The 19,908-nt window shown below is 38.9% G+C and overlaps 1 long non-coding RNA gene across 1 annotated transcript; it reads left to right on the forward strand.

Annotated features, from left to right (window-relative positions):
* Positions 1-1,060: 1,060 nt before the first annotated feature.
* Positions 1,061-5,336, forward strand: LOC135179977 (uncharacterized). Its single transcript, XR_010304222.1, has 2 exons — positions 1,061-1,171; positions 4,176-5,336. It is a non-coding gene; the product is annotated as an uncharacterized LOC135179977 (long non-coding RNA).
* The last annotated feature ends 14,572 nt before the right edge of the window (positions 5,337-19,908 follow it).

Below are 19,908 nucleotides of genomic sequence, written 5' to 3' on the forward strand. Positions count from 1 at the left end.
CATCCCAATTTTCTGGATAGCAACAGAAAAAGAGAACAGACTTGAATGTGAGTCATTCTGGATTTATTCCTTTAGGTTTAGTGCTATAAGTAGTCAAGAAATATTCCAAGAGAGTATAAACAGTGAAGAGGACTACAAAATGCAGATTGCCAAGGGCTAAGATATTAGGAGGGCAGTATACATCATCTTTTCTTCATTATAGACATATGAATCAAAGAGTAATAATCACACACTGCCAGTTGACAATATGTATTACTGACAACAACTGTTCATGATTTTGAATGTAAATCTCATAACATAAATTTCACAACTTAAATTTCACTTTTGCATTACAAGAATGTCCCTCCCCTTCCCTTCCCTTCCCTTCCCTTCCCTTCCCTTCCCTTCCCTTCCCTTCCCTTCCCTTCCCTTCCCTTCCCTTCCCTTCCCTTCCCTTCCCTTCCCTTCCCTTCCCTTCCCTTCAAAACATTGTAAACAATATGAAAAAAACACTTAAATTTGGTAAGTTTAAAGTGTTTGCAAATGAGGTTTTGCAAACGATATTATTAAATGTATAGTCATGATATTATGTTTCAAGTAAAAGTAATTGATTCTGTGCTCATATATTTTGTTTTGGTACACTTGAAAATATTTTTCTTTGTTCCCAGAAATCTGTGGTGTTCTAAATGTAGCTAATATGAGGATATCATAGCAGTTGCTTCATAAAGTACTCTTGAAGAGATAAATAATTTGATCTATTTTAGTTATTCACAGCAGGTGGATTTTCTGGACCTTGGACTAATCCTACAGTCACATTTCTGAATTATTTTAATATTTGAATATTTTTGTAAGGTAATGGGAATACTGTGTTGCTGTTTCACAGAATGTTAGGGCCTGGAAGAGACCTTGAAAGATCATTGAGTCCAACTCCCCTGTTAGAGCAGGATCACCTACACCAGATTACAAAGGAATGTTACATCTTCCCCCTTTCCACCCCACCCACCTCGTTTTCCCCTTTTTTCACTCCAAATCCCAGAGCACCTGGGCTGAGCTTTGTTGGAGTCTTCTTCCACCCCAGGTGTGGCCACTTTGACCTCCCCACCCACTCCCCTTTTTAATTCCCCCCACCAAGGCAGGAAGCCTAAGCTGTGCCCATCTGGGCAGAGGGATCCTCCTCCTCTTGTCATCACTGGTGAGTACCCATGATGCACACTGGGGTGGGGGTGACACAAAGGCCGGGGGGCCTGCTGGCCCCCCGGCTAGCTAGGAATAGGGTTAATGATCACTGCAACATTATCTGCAGGTGCTGGCTTGGTGTTCTTACTGGAGCTGAGCTCTTCTGTGTTGTATTTTCACACAGAATCACAGTATTAACCAGGTTGAAAAAGACCTTTGTGATCAGTCTTCAAGTCCAACCTATCACCTAATACCTTCTAATTAACTAAGCCATGGCATTAAGTGTCTTATCCAGTCTCCTCTTAATCATCTTCAGGAATGGTGACTCCACCACCTCCTTGGGCAGCCCATTCCACTGCCAATCTCTCTTTCTGTGAAGAACTTCTTCCAAACATCCAGCCTAAGCCTGCCCTGGTGCAGCTTGATGTTGTGTCTTCTTGCTCTATCACTGAGTGCCTGGGAGAAGAGACCAACCCCTGCCTAGCTACAACCTTCTTTCAGGTAGTTGTAGACAGTAATAAGATCTCCCCTGAGCCTCCTCTTCTCCCGGCTGAACAACCCCAGCTCCCTCAGACACTGCTCACAGAGCTGTGCTCCACCCCCCTCGCCAGCCTTGTTGCCCTTTTCTGGACACGTTCAAGCACCTCAACATCTTTCTTAAATTGTGGGCCCCAGAGCTGGACACAACACTCAAGGTGTGTCCTAACCAGTGCTGAGTACAGGGGCAGAATGACTTCCCTGGTCCTACTGCCCACACTATTCCTGATACAGGCTAGAATGCCATTGACCTTCTTGGCCACCTGGACACATTGCTGGCTCATGTTCAGTCAGCTGCCAACCAGTACCTCCCAGGTACCTCTCTGCCTGGCTGCTCTTCGGTGCCTGTAGCACTGCATGGGGTCATTGTGGCCAATATATCTAAGAGTAGAATTTAACCCTGGCTTTTCATCTTCTATAGAAGATTGTCTGGTTGTTTTTCTTTTTAATCTTCAATTGAATAAATGATGTATTATAGTGAAGCAGTATTTCACTTGCTCAAGATTGTATTCTGATCAGAAAGTCTCCTGGTGTATGTCAGAGGGATCACTGCTCTTTAGCAACAAACGTATTTTCTACCTGGAAATGCTCCACATTTATCCAAAACATCCTACCAATACTTTCTTTGCTGAAACATCATTCCTTATAGTTTTACACAAACATAAGGACCAGAGGGGATAACTTTATGAAGAGAAATGATATTTTATTTTGTTATGAAAATAAGGTTTATGTTGTTTTCCCTTATGGCATGACTTTTTCAGCCTGGTTTTTGTGTGTCTTATGAATCCAATGAACAAATAAAAGTGATAGTTTTATTACCACCCCCCCTCAAAAATTTAAAGCTTTGCAGGTTAGTTAAAATTTTCAGTGTTTCACTGTGTTTCAGTATGAAAATGAAGTCAAAACATGTAAAACTTTGGAAAATGTATGTTTTGGTTTAGTAGCTGTTCTTTGCAGCCCCAAAGAACAAACACATTATGACAGCGCGGGGATGGCAGAGGATTCAGGCAACATGAACTCCTCCCTATGGCCTTAGCCCTGCCTTGCCCAGGGCCAGATGCCTCAACTCAGCTCTGTTCTGCAATCTAGCCCTGACACAAATCTCTATCCTACTTGTTCCTGGGGACACTGAAGGGGACTGCTGCCACACTTAGCTCTGCCTGTTACATGCAGTGGCTGGCAAGAGAGTAGTACAGGGCCTTGCCTGTGCCCAGGTCACACTGGCTTCCATTCTTATTCCCATCCCCAAGGCAGTCCCCATCTAGCCATACTCAAAATGCTCACTCATGACCCCATGCCTTAAAGCTCCAAACAAGGAAAGGAGACTTGCTGGGTATTTCCAAGAGTCATTCTTAATTCATTTCATATAGCTTCTAGGTATGAAGATATGCAAGTGGGTGAAGAAGCCTCAGCCAAAGTCTCAGGTCCTGTAACACACAGAAATATATATTGGAATAAGAAAATCGTGTTACAACAGTGCCATGAGGAGCAGCTGGATCTTACAGAGATTTAAGTTGTAGTTATGCAACAAGTTGGACTTCAAGACTGCTTGTCTTGCACGGTGGTGCTCTCTCTAGAGTGCATCCAAGACTCTCCTGCTGGCAATGCCCCAGTAACTTTATTGGTTGTATCCTATGAGGTCAAAATTGCCCCGGTATTGGTATCAAAAGTAACAATGTGGGGTAAAACTGTGGCAAAATGGTGTCCAGCAGAGCAAGCTGTTTATCTGGGAAAAGGCAAAGCCTATGATAACAAGAGATCAGGATGGATAGGGAAAGAATTAGGACCTAGAAGTAGAGAGAATGGGAGATAGATGAGGATAGTTGTAACTAGACAAGATGTCTTTCTGACTGAGCCCTGATCACCACTGTTTATCTCAATTTCTTATTAAACTCCATTACTAAATATTGCAGTGTGATCTCACTCTGCTGAGGAGGTGTGGGAAGACTGATATATGTATCCATTAGCTAAAGGTGTTTGAAGTGGACTGTCTGGGAAGTAGGAGGGTACTCACACCTCAAAATAGTAGAAATCTGAGCTGATGACTGGATAAGGGTCCTGCAGTCTGGTTACAGTTATCAAGTAGACATTAGTTAATATTTAAAGGATCTATGGATGTGTGGGTTTTGGGAAATAAGAGAATGAAGGCATGTGCACATAGTACCAGTGGATTTACAGTCTGGCCAGCTGGAAAAGAGTTATAGTGCTGGGCCATTACCATTGTTCCATGTTTATATAAATGAGGTTTGTATTTATCTGGATGGCGGCAAATGCAGTTCAGCTTGTCTGTGCTGATCTGTGAAGCCAATTGTTGTCTGCACTGTGTAAGTTCCCTGTAAATGGGGAAAAAACACACACTACATTCATCAGAATGAGATGGGAGGAGTCACCTGGGACTCTAAGACCACCAAATTTGGCTTTCTTCAAGTATCATTTCTTTCTGGCAAGTTATATGGTGCTTTGCATCTGCCTTATCTTCCCAGACAGTATATTGCATGAAGAAAGACACAGCAATCAGAAGAAGCAACAGGAATAATGTATCCACAACCTAATCTATGGGATTTCTTTTCTTCTCTGTCCTCCTCATCCAGGAAGTAGGAGCTCCAGACACAAGAGGCAATGGTCAATGAGAAGATACCTCTTCAGCTAGAAATAAAAATGTGTACAGCTCTATAGCAGTGAAATTACTTTGTTTCCTAACTTTTAAAAGATCATATTAAGGTTTATAGCTTTTGTTCCTGAAATTAGTTTTTGTGTTTTGCTGGCTCTGCTGGACTTCATGTAATTATGTTAAGAGTTCCTGTGGTTCTCATTATTCTTTCTTGCTTGCTGTTGGTGCATATAAATAAATTTCACTATTCCCTTGTGGCCTGTGCTTTTTTTGAGCAAATATAGTTTTGGCAAGACTGTATTAGGAAGGATACCATGAGTTCTGTTCTAGAGAGGCCATATAGAAGGCAGATATATTCTACTGGATGGTCTCAAGGAATGGCAAAAGATACACTGGGCACTGCTGGTAATTTCTGTGGCTTCATTAAGGCTACATGCAGGTTTGTCTTTCTACAACTGGGATCTTAGAGTGATATTCACCAACAATATATCAAAAAAAAGCATTGTGAAAGTTACATATTAAACTTTTTCTCATTTGGCATGGTCTTGATGCCACTAGGAATGCTATCATTATGTCTCTAATTGTGTAGCCAATCAGAAGATTTTTCTCTTCATGAAACACTCCACACCTCATGAGCAAATAGACTAGATGTTCACAAGAAAGTGGGAGAGGATGCAGCTGGGACAGCTGACTGCATTGACTAAAGGGCTACCCCATACCACACAACATCATGCTCAGCAATAAAAGCTGTAGAAGAAGAATTATGTGAGAGAGTTTTTTTAGATAGAGTCTGAGGATAAGGATCTAAATTTAAACCTAAGGAAGGCAGAAGAACTACAGACTTTCAGGTAATGGAATGTATAGTTACCTTGGAGTAAGGATTACTGTAATTTCAGGTATGTAAATTATATTGTTGTCATACAACATTTCTGTCAGTGTAACCACATTTTCTTTTCCACTTTATGCTTATCATTTTAATGTTCAACTTCCCTTAGTTCTGTTGTTTACAAAATAAATTCCTTAATTGTTAAAAGTTTTTTCTCTGCTTTGTACAAGCCACTTAATAACAACTTAAGGAACAGCTGACAGCTGCAGTAGTTCTCCAAAACAAACAATTTAGGCATTACCTCTTCCCATAACTATTTTGCAGCAAAACACCTATACTTTAACTTTTGAACTAGGGTGTAGTGGTTATCAGATAGACAAAACTCACAGTAGTTTGTTGATGTGAAATTGTGTTTCTTTTTATTCTGAGACTTCCCCTTTCCTGCAAGATTTGGGGAAAGAAAAAACAAGTCAGACATATATTGTCATATAAAGAGCACTAGAAGTATTTAGTTGAAGATACTAAGGGGTAGATAGTATGTAGATCTTGTCTCCAGTCACTTAGCATACATGTATACACGTCTCTCATTGATTTCAATTACTTATTGAGCTTACTCCTCTCTTCACTGCAGTTGCTAACATATGGTATACTGCTGCTTCTGAAAAGCCAGACAGCATCCTAAATTGATTGTTGAATCAGGCCTGGTATTTATGACAAAAGCATTGAATAAATAAGTTTCTTCAGGATGTAGGAGACCCAAGGGTGAAAGCAATCACGTATTCTCATAATTTATTGATGCTTGGCTTCTGTCACATCACCACATCTTGATTTTACAGCAGGGGAAAGTGTTGCTCTGCTTTTATGGAACTCTGTCTCAAATCATCAGAAATCTGAACTCTTCTGCTATACATTCATAGTATTGCAAAAGTCCCATTGAAATTTGTCATTTGGTTAGGTACATATCCCTGAAAGTATTAGCTTCCTTGTCATTTATATATAAACACAGTATCTTAAATTAACAGTGCATAAAAATACACTGGATACTTTATCAACTGCTTTAAGAAGATTATTTTGGAACTGCTGCTTGTAATATCATTCTAGAATACCTCACACAGCAATTAAACTCACTTAGTATCACTTATATTAAGTGATGGTTACCATTAATATAACTGAATCTTCAAAGTCTGTACATCTGTAATTAACTCTGATGCTCAAGAACTTGTGCTATTGTAATCCTGAGTATTTTCCATGACTTCTTCCTTTTTGATTAGATGAACAATGTAGTTTGAAGAGAATTTAAATTCCTGGTTTCAATTAAAACATTTATTTTAACATTCTATTAAGTTAAAAGCTCTGTTAATTTTACAGTTTTGCTAACTGTACTGTTACAGCTAACTTTACAGCTTCCATTTCTATAGAATCAACAGAAATTCCTTGTCCTTTTTCTTTCTCTTTTCTAGCACAGAAATAAAAGGAAAGGATATGGATTCTTCCCTCCCTGAAGAGTCACTGACATCCATTCCCTTAATTTTGAAAACTTCATAGTGTAAGAAGCAGCCACTTAGCATCCTAATCTTGGACACAACTATATAAATGAAAGGATTTTAACTTTAGCCTTATTTTGTGTGAATAAGTCTTGCCCAAGTAATCCCACTGAGCAAATGCTACAAGTAAATTCTTCATAATTAGAGCAAGGTAGCAAGATCACAAGATGCACTTGTGAGTGAGTCCAGGGACTGGACTTATCACTGTAGCAGCTTTCTTTTTCAACAAATCTCATCAGAGCTAGATACAGTGGAGGAAGGTCTTTTGTTTTACATACTTTACATGATAAAAACATCTCTTTTCCCAGTTGATGGTATTTTCCTCCACATTCATTATTATTTTTCAGGTATTATCTTCTAGTCTAACCTTAGTTTCCTGATATGTGGTGAGGTCTGGGAGTTCTCTGCAAAGTGATTCAGTCTCCACAACCATCATCCAGCATGGTTTCCATGGTGAGCGGAGCGTAGTTTTGCTGCTTCTCTAACTCTAGTCTGTGTAACTGAAAGACTAGATATGGTTCCTGAGAGCTTCAAAGCTGACAAAGGATAATTAAACCAAAAGAACAATTAAGTCAATGGATCTAGCATTAAAGTGAACCAGAAATTTTCAACTAAAATAGATTGTATATGCAGGCATATGCATATGTTATGGTTAGAGAGTTACCCAACCCCCCCAACAATGAATTCACCCAGACTAGACTCAGCCAGATGGAATTTAAGGAATGAAGCTTTATACTTACAGCTTAGCACAATATACAAGCAGATATTTATGATATATTACAAATATATACAGCTATATAAAGAAATATGCAAGTTAAAAGCAATACAGAAACACAACAGCCCTCCCAGAAATTTGAGTCCCCATGAGGGACTCTCAACCAGCCTTTCACCTTCTTTCCACCAGCCACTCTTATCTCAGAGTCTGCCTTACGTGCAAGGCGAGCTGGGAGGATCGGCAAAGGAGTTTAGAAGCAGAATGATTAGCTGGGTTACACAGATCCAGCAGAACAGCAGAAGTCCAGGGAGAAAACACAGACATTGACGTCTATCTTTGTGTCCTTGTTTTTATACATCTCAGTGAGCCTATGAGTAAAGTAGACATCACCATTGCTTTCTTTTCACAGCCTATAATCTATTTTCTCTCATTATTATATTCAAATTAGCCTCAAACCAGCACAACATACATATATATATAAAAATAAACCATAACATTTTAAAATTCAGAATTTGTCAACAATAAAAAAATAAAGCTCTCAAGAGCTAGAAAGCACAAGAAAAAGGGTAAAAAATATCTTTTCTATTAAAAAAAAGAGACACTAACATGCTGTGCCTATACAAACAATTTAAAGCAGTGCACAGCATGAAAAACACAGGTAGGTACTAAGTAAAAATGTCTATTGTGGGTCATAGATTTCTTTCTTAGAGTCTTTTTGTGTTACAGAGGGAGTCTTCATCAAAAATATGAATGCAGTTTCTTCAGAAGAGTACCCTCCCTTGACCCTTACCCTGTTGGTTTCTCAATGTCTGCTTCACGTGTCAAGTTTGATGTAAAATTCATATAGTTCAGAAGTCAAGATGTGGAAAAGAAACAATGGAAATATTTGGACACTGGCAGTAAGTTAGAATGATCACATTAAGCTTAAAACAAGTTCTGTGCAACAATCCTTGTCAGTCAGTAAAAGTTTAGCTCTCTGAGGATTTCAAATTAGGAGTATGATATGGTTTTGCAGATCTGTATTTGAGAAATATGTATATGTACGTGAATATATATGTATGTATGTGCATGCATAGAGAAGGTCTGGGAGGAGCTGCAGAGAAGGACTTGGGAGTGCTGGTTGATGAGCCACTTGATAGGAGCCAACTGAACACTGGCACTTCAAAAGGCCAACTTGGTGTTGCAGTGGGTAATTTGGCAGAAGTAAAACTGCCTTGTGTTCCAGCTGGTGCTGGATGTGGCTGAGCTTAACTCCTGATTGACACCTGAATGGGTCTTTAATGGAGAAGAGAAGGCTCTGAGGAGACCTTACTCTGGTCTTCCAATATCTGAAGGGTGCCCACAAGAAATCTGGTGAGTGACTTTTTAGGATGTTGGGTAGTGATAGGACTAGCAGGAGTGGATCCAAGCTAGAGGAGAGTAGATTTAGATTAGAGGTTAAGGAGAAGTTCTTTGCCATAAGGGTGGTGAGACACTGGAACAAGTTGCTCAGGGAGCTGATGGAAACCCCATCCCTGGAAATTTTTATGGCCAGGCTGAACGTGGCTCTGGGCAATCTGATCTAATGAAAATTGTCTCTGCTCATGGCAGAGGGGTTGGAGCTAGTTGATCCTTGAGGTCCCTACCAGCCCTGACAATTCTATGATTTCTTAATGTCCATAGACGTGCATTATAATGATATGAAAGATGAAGATAAGACACAGTTTTCAATGAATCCTTCCAACCCTGACAGTTCTGTGTGATTCTGTCCCTCTGCTCTGCTTTTGTGAGACCCCAGCTAGATTACTTCATCCATCTCTGAAGTCCACAACATACGAATGACTGAAATCTTTTGGAGCAGCTCCAGAGGAGAGCCACAAAGATGATCATAGGGCTGGATCACCTCTCCTATGAGGTTAAGATGAAGAAGTTGAGTCTGTTCAGCCCAGAGAGAAGGTGGCCTTGGGGACACTTTATAGCAGCCTTACAGACTGTAAGAGAGCCTACAAGAAACTTGGAGAGAGACTATTTATAAGGGTCTGTGGTGATAGGAGACAATAGTTTTCAACTAGAGCAGGGTAGATTTAGGTTGGACATTAAGAGGAAGTTCTATCCAATGAAGGTGGTGAGACACTTGAATGGGTTTCCTAGAGTTGTTGTGGGTGCCTCCTTTCTGGAAGTATTTAAAACCAGGCTGGATGAAGCTTTGAGCAACCTGGTCTACTGAAAGGTTTCCCTGCTCATGGCAGGGAGGTCAAAACTAAATATCTTTAAGATCCTTTCTGACTGAAACCATTCTCTGATTCTATCTCAAGTGATCACTGTTGTAGATTGCTAAATTGTTAAAGGTTTTTAGATAATACATTCAGTAGAAGATACGTTGTAGATCCATAAATTATGCTATTTTGTACAAGTTTCCTGTATGTTTGTATTTTATGAGGTGAATGTTTTACAGGCAAGTGATGGGTGACTTATGTCTAAAATGGTTATGAACCAAGTATCTACTTTTTAATTTTTGTTGGGTTTTTAGTTTGGTTTTGCTTGTTTGTTTTTTTTTTTCCCTGAGAAAATGGAGGATAGGAAGAAGACAAACAAACAAAAAAAAGTAGATGTTCTATTTAGAGAAATTATCAATAGCACTGAGCTAATTGTATTGTGCAAAATAACATTCAACTGAAGTTAATTTTGCTTGATAAACACCACAAACTGGTTAAATAGGTTTTTTGAAAATATAGCATCCAGCAAAGCATAAAGTAGTTGTTTTATTAGTCAATAAATGTGGGCAAATATTCAGTTTAAGTACATTAAAATAAAATATATTAGTTTCCAACACCATAAATATGGAGTGATAAAGTAAGAAACAATGTAGCATATGAAGCATTCCAAATATTTTAAAGAATATCTTGAAATAGCTTGTTTTATGCAATAAATACACAATAATTGTAAATATATATTCTGAGGAGTGCATAATTAAATTCTTTTCAGCAAGCAGTAAGTCCAGCATTGATCCAGGCATTGAGCAGGGTACTAAAGATTTGAATCAAGCCATAAGCACTGTCAACCCATCACAACTCAAGAAAAAACACAATAAAGTCTATGATAGCAGAAATAACAAGTAAGTAAAATACATTATTGCTGCTATCTAATATGGACAAACCCCAGTTTTGTATGAATTGTGTTTATTGACTGAATTCCAAGTGAGTTATTGAAATCCAGATAAGCTTCTTAAAGAGGACAACTGAGTGCCTTTGCATCAGCTCTTCACAGTCCCATCGATTCAGTCAGCTAAGTCCTACTGAGAAAGGGGGGGATATTGTTGATATTAAGCTTGTTCCCAGAGGCCCAACTAGCAAAGGTTCAAAATACGGAACATGTTTAGCTGAGTAAGAAAACTGGGTTATATAGGGCTGCTTAGTTCTTCCTTATTGATTTACATATAGTGATACCTAAGGCTAATTATCTTGTATCTGCCTCAGGATGAAGACTCAGACCATTTTCTAATTAAATGAGTTGTTTATCCACTGAATTCTCCTCTTGGCTTTATTGAACTATTTAAATAATAAACCACATACTGCATCTTTGAAGTCCATGAAAATCAAAGTGAAGTGTATCACTAACGTTGACAGATTTAGAATCCAGTATGTGGTGGTGTCTTCTCAAGAAACTATTCAAATCTTTAGTAATTGTAATAGGATCTTGGAAAACCTCAGGGACCTTTAGAAGTCTCAAGTTCAAGTGACTGCTCAAAGCAGGATCAGCTCTGGGATAAGACCAGGTTGCTCAGAACTTGAAAACCTCCAAAATCAAATATTGCACATCATTATTAGGCAACCTACTCCACTGCTTGCTTGCCCTCATAGATGAAAGGTATTTTACTTATGTCCAGTCTGAAGCTCTTTTGTTTCAACTTAAATGTGGCAAGCATGCACTCTGTCACATCTTCCAAGTAATGATCTTAAACAAGACAAATGACAAATTAGACCCACTCAATATGGCACTTGTTACTGCTTTCTGATAGAATATGACCCACTACCTACAAACTGACCCTCTGGGTTTTTTTACCTTTCTAGTTTGGCTAAAAAACTGTGCACCACAACATTGATGAACTTTCTACATGCCTGTAATGCTGCGTTTCTATTTCTTTTCATTTGTTTGATTTCCCTGGAGGAGAACTTGTGCTGGCTGGCAAGTTATGTTATTAATGTTTTAATTTTATTTTTGTCTTTGTGACCACCCAGCATGTCTGTATTACCTCTTGTCCTTATGACAATCACACCAGCACAGAAGTCATCTCACTATATGTCTCTGTGGGTGTGCTGGGCTTTCAGATTAAAATGACAGATGCCATTAGTTAGACTTAAACTGCAACGGAGTGAAAGATGAGGAAGTCATCATACACCACATCTCAAACATCAAAGTGGAAAACAGGCTGACTAGAGTGATTCAGATGACTTTACAAAGACACACACTTGGAAGTCTGAATGTGTAGTATCAGATCAGAACAAAAATACAGAAACACAAAAGCGAGCTTTTGAGAAACCCAGGAAGGGATTACTGAGGTTAAAGGAAAATGGGGTTTAAGGCTGTTTCAAAATGTCTGCTTGGTGTAAACACCAAGGTCAGTGAGAAAGGAGGGGAGGAGGCACACCAGAGCAAGCATTCCCACTTGTTCAGTGGTGGGATGGCAGACTGAGCCCATAACAACCCTCAGAGATAAATGGTGGGGCTGAAACCTGTCTGCAGCCCAGGGAGGACCGTATGCTGGAGTAGGGCCTGAAGAAGGCCATGACTCTGAGAGAAACCCATGCTGGAGCTATCTGTTGCTGTGAGGAGTGAGGCCTGCAGAGAGGACTTGTTCTTGTGGGAGAAGTTCATTGGTAACTGGCTCCTTTGGCAGGGATGCCACACTGCAGTAGGAGAGGACTGAGTTTTCCTCTTGAGGAGAAAGGAAAAGCAGAAATGACAACGAATGAACTGGGACTGATCACAGTCCCTGTTCCCTGCCCCATGTGCTGCTTGTGGGAAGAAGGTAGCAGAGCTGGGTGAGGAAAGAAGGGAGAGGTGAGGGAATGTGCTTTAAAGATTTGGTTGTTTTCCTTCCTGTCCTACTCTGTCTGATAATTGTTGGTGGGTTTGTTGTTTAAATTAAATTGACTTTTTTTTTCAAGTCAAATCTGTGTTTTGCCCATGACCATAATTAGTGAGTGAGGCCTCCCTGTCCTTTGTCTCAAACCCCTAGCCTTTTGGTGCATTTCCTCCTCTCCATCCAACTGAAGGGGCATAAGAATGAGTGAGCAGCTGCATAGTGGTTAGTGCCAGATGGATGCTGTTAAACCACAACACCTCTCTGGTTTAAAATTAGTCAGATTTTAAAATGACACTTCTTTAGCAATATATTTCCACAGCTGATTAAAAAAACCAACAAACAATGAAAAAGTACATAAAGTCAAGAAGGAGAAGCCCAAGTGGGCAAAGCAATAAACATGCAATTTGTATTTCTTTAGCAATTGTTTTCATAGAATACTCTCAGGGTAGGTCTACAAGCTTCTGTGTGCACTAAAGCCCAGTCATATCCATAAAATGAAAGCAAAGTCGAGCAACTCCACAAAAGGCAGAAATAGCCTCTTAAAGATTCACAGGAGTACTTTTTCTGTGTCTAATCTAAGCAGCCATCATGGTGAGATTGATGGGCACTGGCAGAGATGCATTTCATGAGGCGACTGTCTGCTCAACAGTATTAGAATGGAGCTATTCGTCTTCATTGTGCTCCATTAACATGCCCCTCAGATCTATCAGGAAAATGTCTGCAATCCTATTTTATAAATTATTACCTTTGACAGTTAAACATTTTAGACCATATTTAGGAATATTACTCACTGCTGGTTCTTCACTCACCTACATATTTTTTCACTTTACTTTCCATGCAGACTTAAGAATTCTGAAAGGGATGTTTGGTGAGTTTTTTTGTTCATGTGAGGGTATTTCTAGATTTTGTGTAGTAAAAAATCATACCTACGTATATGACTCCAGCAGTGCAATGTATAGAAAAATGCTCCATGTCAGAAGATAGATATTCAGCAACCAGGATACTTTTTCTTTAAAGACAGATTTACTGGCAACAGTTCATTTAAAGTGAACAATCACTATATGGAAATTATGTTTATGATTGCTTTCAGTGCTGAATATAAAGCAGATATCTAACTCAGTCTTTTTGTACTGTTTTTCTCATCTTTGTAGAGTACTCATTTTTTTTCCCCCATCCATTATATTCTATTAATTGAGTCTGAAAAATACTGGCAGGGTTCTACACTTTGGCACAACAACCTCAAGCAGCACTACAGGCTGGGGACAGAGTGGCTGGAGAGCAGCCAGGAAGAAAGGGACCTGGGGGTACTGGTGGATAGTAGAACTGGATGATATTTGAGATCCCATGCAACCTAATCTATTCTATATGAGCCAGCAGTGTGCCCAGGTGGCCAAGAAAGCCAACGGCATCCTGGCCTGTGTCAGGAACAGTGTGGCCAGTAGGACCAGGGAGGTTATTCTTCCCCTGTATTCAGCACTGGTCAGGCCACACCTTGAATCCTCTGTCCAGTTCTGGGCGCCTCAATTCAAGAGAGATGTTGAGATACCGGAACGTATCCAGAGAAGGGCAATGAAGGTGATAAGGGGCCTGAAACACAACCCTGTGAGGAGAGGCTGGGGGAGCTGGGATTGTTTAGCCTGGAAAAGAGGAGGCTCAGGGATGACCTCATTGCTGTCTACAACTACCTGGGACAGATGCCATATTTTGATTTTTTAAAAAGCAACAATAAAACCCCAACTAGATCATATCAAAATAATACCATTTCTGTTACTTTTTTGTCATTGTTTAGAAAATAATTTTACCAATAGTAAAAAAAAATGGAATTGATTAGTTATTAACAACTAATTCACAACAATGAAGATTTCAGTCTTCATGTCAAGTTCATAATTAATCTTGAATGGTAAGGATAGGAAATAGGAAAAATGTCACTTTCATGGAGCTATCTTCGACAGGTATTTAAATTCCATTTTCAACTTTGTTTCAACAGCTATTCACTTTTTACTTTAGGGAAAAGCTAGAAGCTGCATTTCATTGAAACCAGACCTACATGACCTGAATCTTTCCAATTTATTAAAAGGATGTTATCCAAACTCTTTGCCACTCTGGAATTCAGAAGCCTCCTTGCCTGAGTGAGCTGCTTGAAAAGGCACATGGGAGAGTACAGTGAATCTAAGTAAGAAACTGATACTTAACACCAAGAATTGATTCTGCATTACAAAGCATGAAAGCAGGCCAAGAACTTCTGCAGAAATCTCACCTGCCTCCCAGCCATGCGTTACAATGCTGATGTCTTCTTACTGTATCAAATATAATGAAGATATAAAAATCAATCCCTCTATTACTTAAAGAGAGCCTTAACAAATTACTGTGACAATCAGTGTCATCCATCTAGTGTGTATCTGAGGGACTTTGAGTGTGGTGGGGTGTAATCAGGTGGATTGTCCTCCTGAATCACAGGGTAGTCATTTGTCACAAAGCTAATCTTCATGTCTAATTAGCTACCTTATACAAAAGATCTAGTTCAACTTAATGCACATTAGCAGAAAAAGACAGTAACTGTGAGAAATGTTGACTATGAATAGAGTGTTAGGCATGTAAAAATCAATGAGAATTTGAGAGTCTAAAAAAGAGATGTAGCTGTCTCTAAGGTCTACAAGTCCATAGCAAATTAAGTTTAATTTTGTGTCACATTTGCTTAAAATAGATGATCATATCAACCAACCATGGGGAGACACTACAGTGCTTCCAAACATTTATCCTGATTTTAAGATCAACATCAGAAAAATGGTGAGAAATGTTATTTCCTGTTTGAAAGGTGTAGAAAAGAGGTATTTTTTTTCTGTGAGCAGCTGCAAACCAGATTTAGAGGCATGTAATATGAAGCATTGTACAAACACACAAAGCAAAATACCCACCTTTGCCTCAGGCAACTTACAATATGGGTTGTAGAGAATATACAGGGGCGACTAGTACAACTACAGAGAACTTCAGGTAATAATTTACCTACATGAAGGTAATATCCAGTCTTGGGAAACTTAGGTTAAATGATAATTCAGAAGTGATACACAGGTCAGTGATAGTCACCGTTACTATTGCTAATCCATATCAATTGAAGAAATAGGGGAAAGCATTTTGGGATTTGAAAGGACAGTGTGGGCTTTCATATATTCTGATTACATGTGTTACATTCATGGAAATCACTGATACCTAAGGTACTTGAAAACACTTTCTTGAGCAAATCCCAGTGGTATATACTTTGCAGGGCACAGAGTGTACTGTCAGCTGATGGCACCAAACTGGGTGGAGTGGCTGACACACCAGAAGGCTGTGCTGTCCTTCAGTGAGATTTGGACAGGCTGGAGGGTTGGCCAGGAAGAAATTCAATGAAATTCAACAAGGGCAAGTGTAGAGTCTTGCATCTGGGCAAGAACAATCCTGAAGGTGAAAAGGATCTGGGGATCCTACTTGATGGGAGGTTAACCATGAGCCAGCAGTGTGTCTTGTGGCCAAGAGGACTGGTGCCATTCTGGGGTGTGTTAAAAGGGGTGTGACAAGTAGGTGGAGGGAGGTTCTCCTGCCCCTCTACTCTGCCTTAGTGAGGCCACAGCTGGAATACTGTGTCCAGTTCTGACCCCACCCTGGTTCAAGAGGGACATAGAGCTACTTGAGAGAGTCCAGTGCAGAGCCACAAAGATGATTAAGGGAATGGAACATCTCTCTTATGAGGAGAGACTGAGGGAGCTGAGGCTCTTTAGCTTGGAGAAGAGGAAACTGAGAAGTGACCTCTTTCATGTTTATAAATACGTAAGGGGTAAGTGCCGGCAGGATAGAGCCAGGCTCTTCTTGGTAATGCCCAATTACAGGACAAAGGACAATGGGTGGAAGTTGAGGCATAGGAAACTTCATGTAAACATCAGGAGGAATTTTTTCACTGTGAGGGTGACAGAATACTGGAATGGGTTGCCTGAGTGGTTGTGGAATCTCCCACTCTGGAGATATTCAAAACCCACCCGGACGTGTTCCTGTGTGATCTGCTATAGATGATCCTGCTCTGACAGAGGAGTTGGACTAGATGATCTTTCAAAGTCCCTTCCACCTCCTGGCATTCTGTGATTCTGTGAATATCAAAGGTATGCCATGTTTTTAAAATAGAGGTAAAACAAGGGATTAAACTATCAGCAGAAAACAATTAATTTGGAATCAAGAAAAGATAATGATAGGCAATTATTACAGCTTAGATGCTTAAAAGCAGGCTATTAGGTAGCGGTCAGAGGGCGTGCTTTTGAGTTACAAGATGAGCAGATGGAAAAACATAAAAGGAAAAATGAGAATGGGGTAAATATGGTTAGGAAAGCTGTTATACTTGCACATGCACTTACTGTGTCAATAACAGTTACAGGTGCTTCTATCTTTGGATCCCTCTCCATACGATCTGGGGAGGGAATGTAAATGCTTAGATATTAAATTGTTAAGATACCATGAATGATACCACGACCCCATGAATCACTTCCAAGCAAACTTTGCTCTATTTATAGAATTGTTGAATACATATTTTCCTATTCATCCAGTTTCAGAACTCTACATTCCACTCTTGATGTTAAGAAAAGCTGACCACATTTTGTTAAATAGAAGTATTGCCCAATTCAGTAATTCAATGAGAAGTCTCCACAGGTGCCAGGATGCTTTGGAACTGCAGTATGAACAAATACAGAATAATCTTTCAAAGACAGGATTCCTCCCTCTGCATTATGGCATATATTGCTTTTCAGGGAGTAGAGAAAGCAAGTAAATACTTGAAAGCAAGTGATAATCTGTGCGGTATAAATGTGTATTAGTGCTCTCCAAAGCTCATGCTGCAAACCTGAACACCTATGTACAAATCTAAAGAGAAAATGCAATTGAAGAAAAAATCTTGGCAATAAACTTCAGCATAACAGACATCCCACCATGGGCAACTTAAATCTTATTGGCTGTCAACATATATTTGGTTTTGTTGAGAAGCCCTATATGTTTCAGCCAGTCTGAAGAAAAGTGGATTAGCAGACAGACATTTTGTTGGTGTGATTTGTTTGTTTGTTTGCTTGGTATTGTTTGGTTTGGGGTTTTTTTGCCCCTTTTTTTCTCTATGTGTGAGGTTTTTTGTTTGGTTGGTTTGGGTTTGTTTTGTTTTACAAAAATAGTTGAATGTATTAAATAATGGCAACTATTATCTATATTTTCATTACATGAATTGAGGATACCAACATTACAGAAAGCCTTTATTGTCAGTTTAATTAGTGCAGGATTACTTGTGATTACTCTCTTGAGGACTACATTTTATCTCAGAAAACCTACATTATTGAACTTCAAAGAATGGGAATTCTAGTGGTTCAATGAGATTGATACATGCCAGTTCTCACTTCCATCACTTTCTGTTTAACTTTACAAGTACACTGCTGTAATGACAAATGGACAGAAGTTTCTTCTAATGTCTAAGTATTTTAGAAGTAATGTTTTTAGATTTACTTTCAATTTTATATTTTTTTATTCAATTGAGGTGTCCAAGTGCAAGGTTCTGTTTTTTTTTTTAGGTTGTCTTTGTTGTTGCATGTCTTTATTGACCTCCAAACTTCTTATGCTACCAAAAGCATTACATGCTTATCATAAAAGAAGGGAACAATGCCAAGCAGTATGGGTTATTTCCAGTGGTGTATGTTTGCACATAGTGTTTCAGATATACAGCTATGATGAAAACTAACTGAAAATTCTCTAGAGTTCCCTGTGTAGCTCTGAGTGCTTGAGGCTTTCTGTTAGCCCCTTGGGAAAACTGAAACATGTAAGTGTTGCTAAGTATTGCTTTTAGCAAGCAGTCAACATTTTAAGTGTGGCGAATCAGTACCTTTTATGATTGTATATTCATTTGCATCGTCTTGAATATTCCATAGCAGTTACTGTAGTAGCCATTGACAGCCTTATTTACATCTATAATGTACTTGCGGTTGCTATCACTTTTGTTAAAGCATTCTCCTTACACATATTCTTAACTGAAAAGAAACAGAATACTCATAAAATCTATACTTATTACAAGGTACCAAATGCACAAACTTTCCAACATTCAAGGAATTCTCTTTTTCCAGTCTATGCCTTAAATAGATCTGTGGACAGGAATGGATGACATTGTCTTAGATAAATAAAACAGAAGAATAGCCTGGTTGCAGTTTATGCTAATAATACACTCCCCTCCTTCACTTTCCTCCTCTTTCTGCCTGGATGATTGTTACAGACAATTAAACAGGTGATAGATGAACCCTTGGTTCTTGGATTTTACTGCAAACCATACAAAGTTTGAAAACACCAATATATAATATGAATGATGAGGCCTTACTGACTAGTTTGCATTTCAATTGTCCTTGAAGACTTTTACATGTGTGAGTAATAAACAACCCACAAATAATGCTTGAATCTGAAAAAAAAAAAAATCTTTGATTAACATGCTAAAAATAGGAGGTTGCACCAACCCTTAACCTATTTCTCATTTGGAATATCCAAATGCTGTAAAGGATTTACTACCTGTGTCACTGCAAGGCAGAATGGCAAAACAGGTTTTGTGCATCTGAATTCAAAATTGCTGCTACTGTATTAAAGAACAAAACCAGCTCCAATAAAAGGCAAAATCTTGTGGGTAAGTTTTTCATTTTAGGTGTTTGCTTTCTGTGTTACAAGGTGCATAGCCATAATAGCATGTCTGCAGTGCACTGGGTACACTGACTTGATTGATGTTTAACCTTAAGTTCAGCTCTTACCATTCTTCTTGGAATCATGCACTGCTTGCCATTTACAGGATGAAAGAAGTTGATGAGCGTTTGCTGCTCTTTATGTTACCAGACAAATACAGGAAGACAGATTTCATGTGTAAGAGAGTAGTTGACATTTTATTTGTTGTTTTTTAATTCCATGGTTTAGGGAAGTAAAAGAAACTAAAATACACACACCATAATATTTGATGGGTAGTTACTCTTCTGGCCTAAACAAAGAACATCGGAACTCTGTCTTCAGATTACTCAGGGAACACTTTTACAACCCTTAGTTAGTCTAAAGCAACTCTCAAGAATCCCTGCTGATTTTCTGGAGAAGCAGGCCTTCTATATAGAAATCTCCATTTCATTGGAGATGAAATCAAAAAGGTGTAGGGCCAAAATTCCTCTGTTTATGCCTCTGGGAGATGTGAACTCACAATGTAACTTGGCTGTTGTTTAGATTTTAGTTGTTTAAGATGATAATTTAACTTTGAAATTAATTCCAATCCTAATTTATTGATCTGGAGTTTATTTTTAATGGTACTTAAAAATAATTAGAAGTTAAAATGTATCAAAACTATGAATGGTGTGGAAAAAAAATAAAGGTATTTAATTCTTCCTTACCATTCATGAATTATAGAATCATGGAATCACAAAATCAGTCAGGGTTGAAAGGGAC

This window comes from Pogoniulus pusillus, chromosome 12 (genome assembly GCF_015220805.1).
Source record: "Pogoniulus pusillus isolate bPogPus1 chromosome 12, bPogPus1.pri, whole genome shotgun sequence".
NCBI classification, from domain to species: domain Eukaryota; kingdom Metazoa; phylum Chordata; class Aves; order Piciformes; family Lybiidae; genus Pogoniulus; species Pogoniulus pusillus.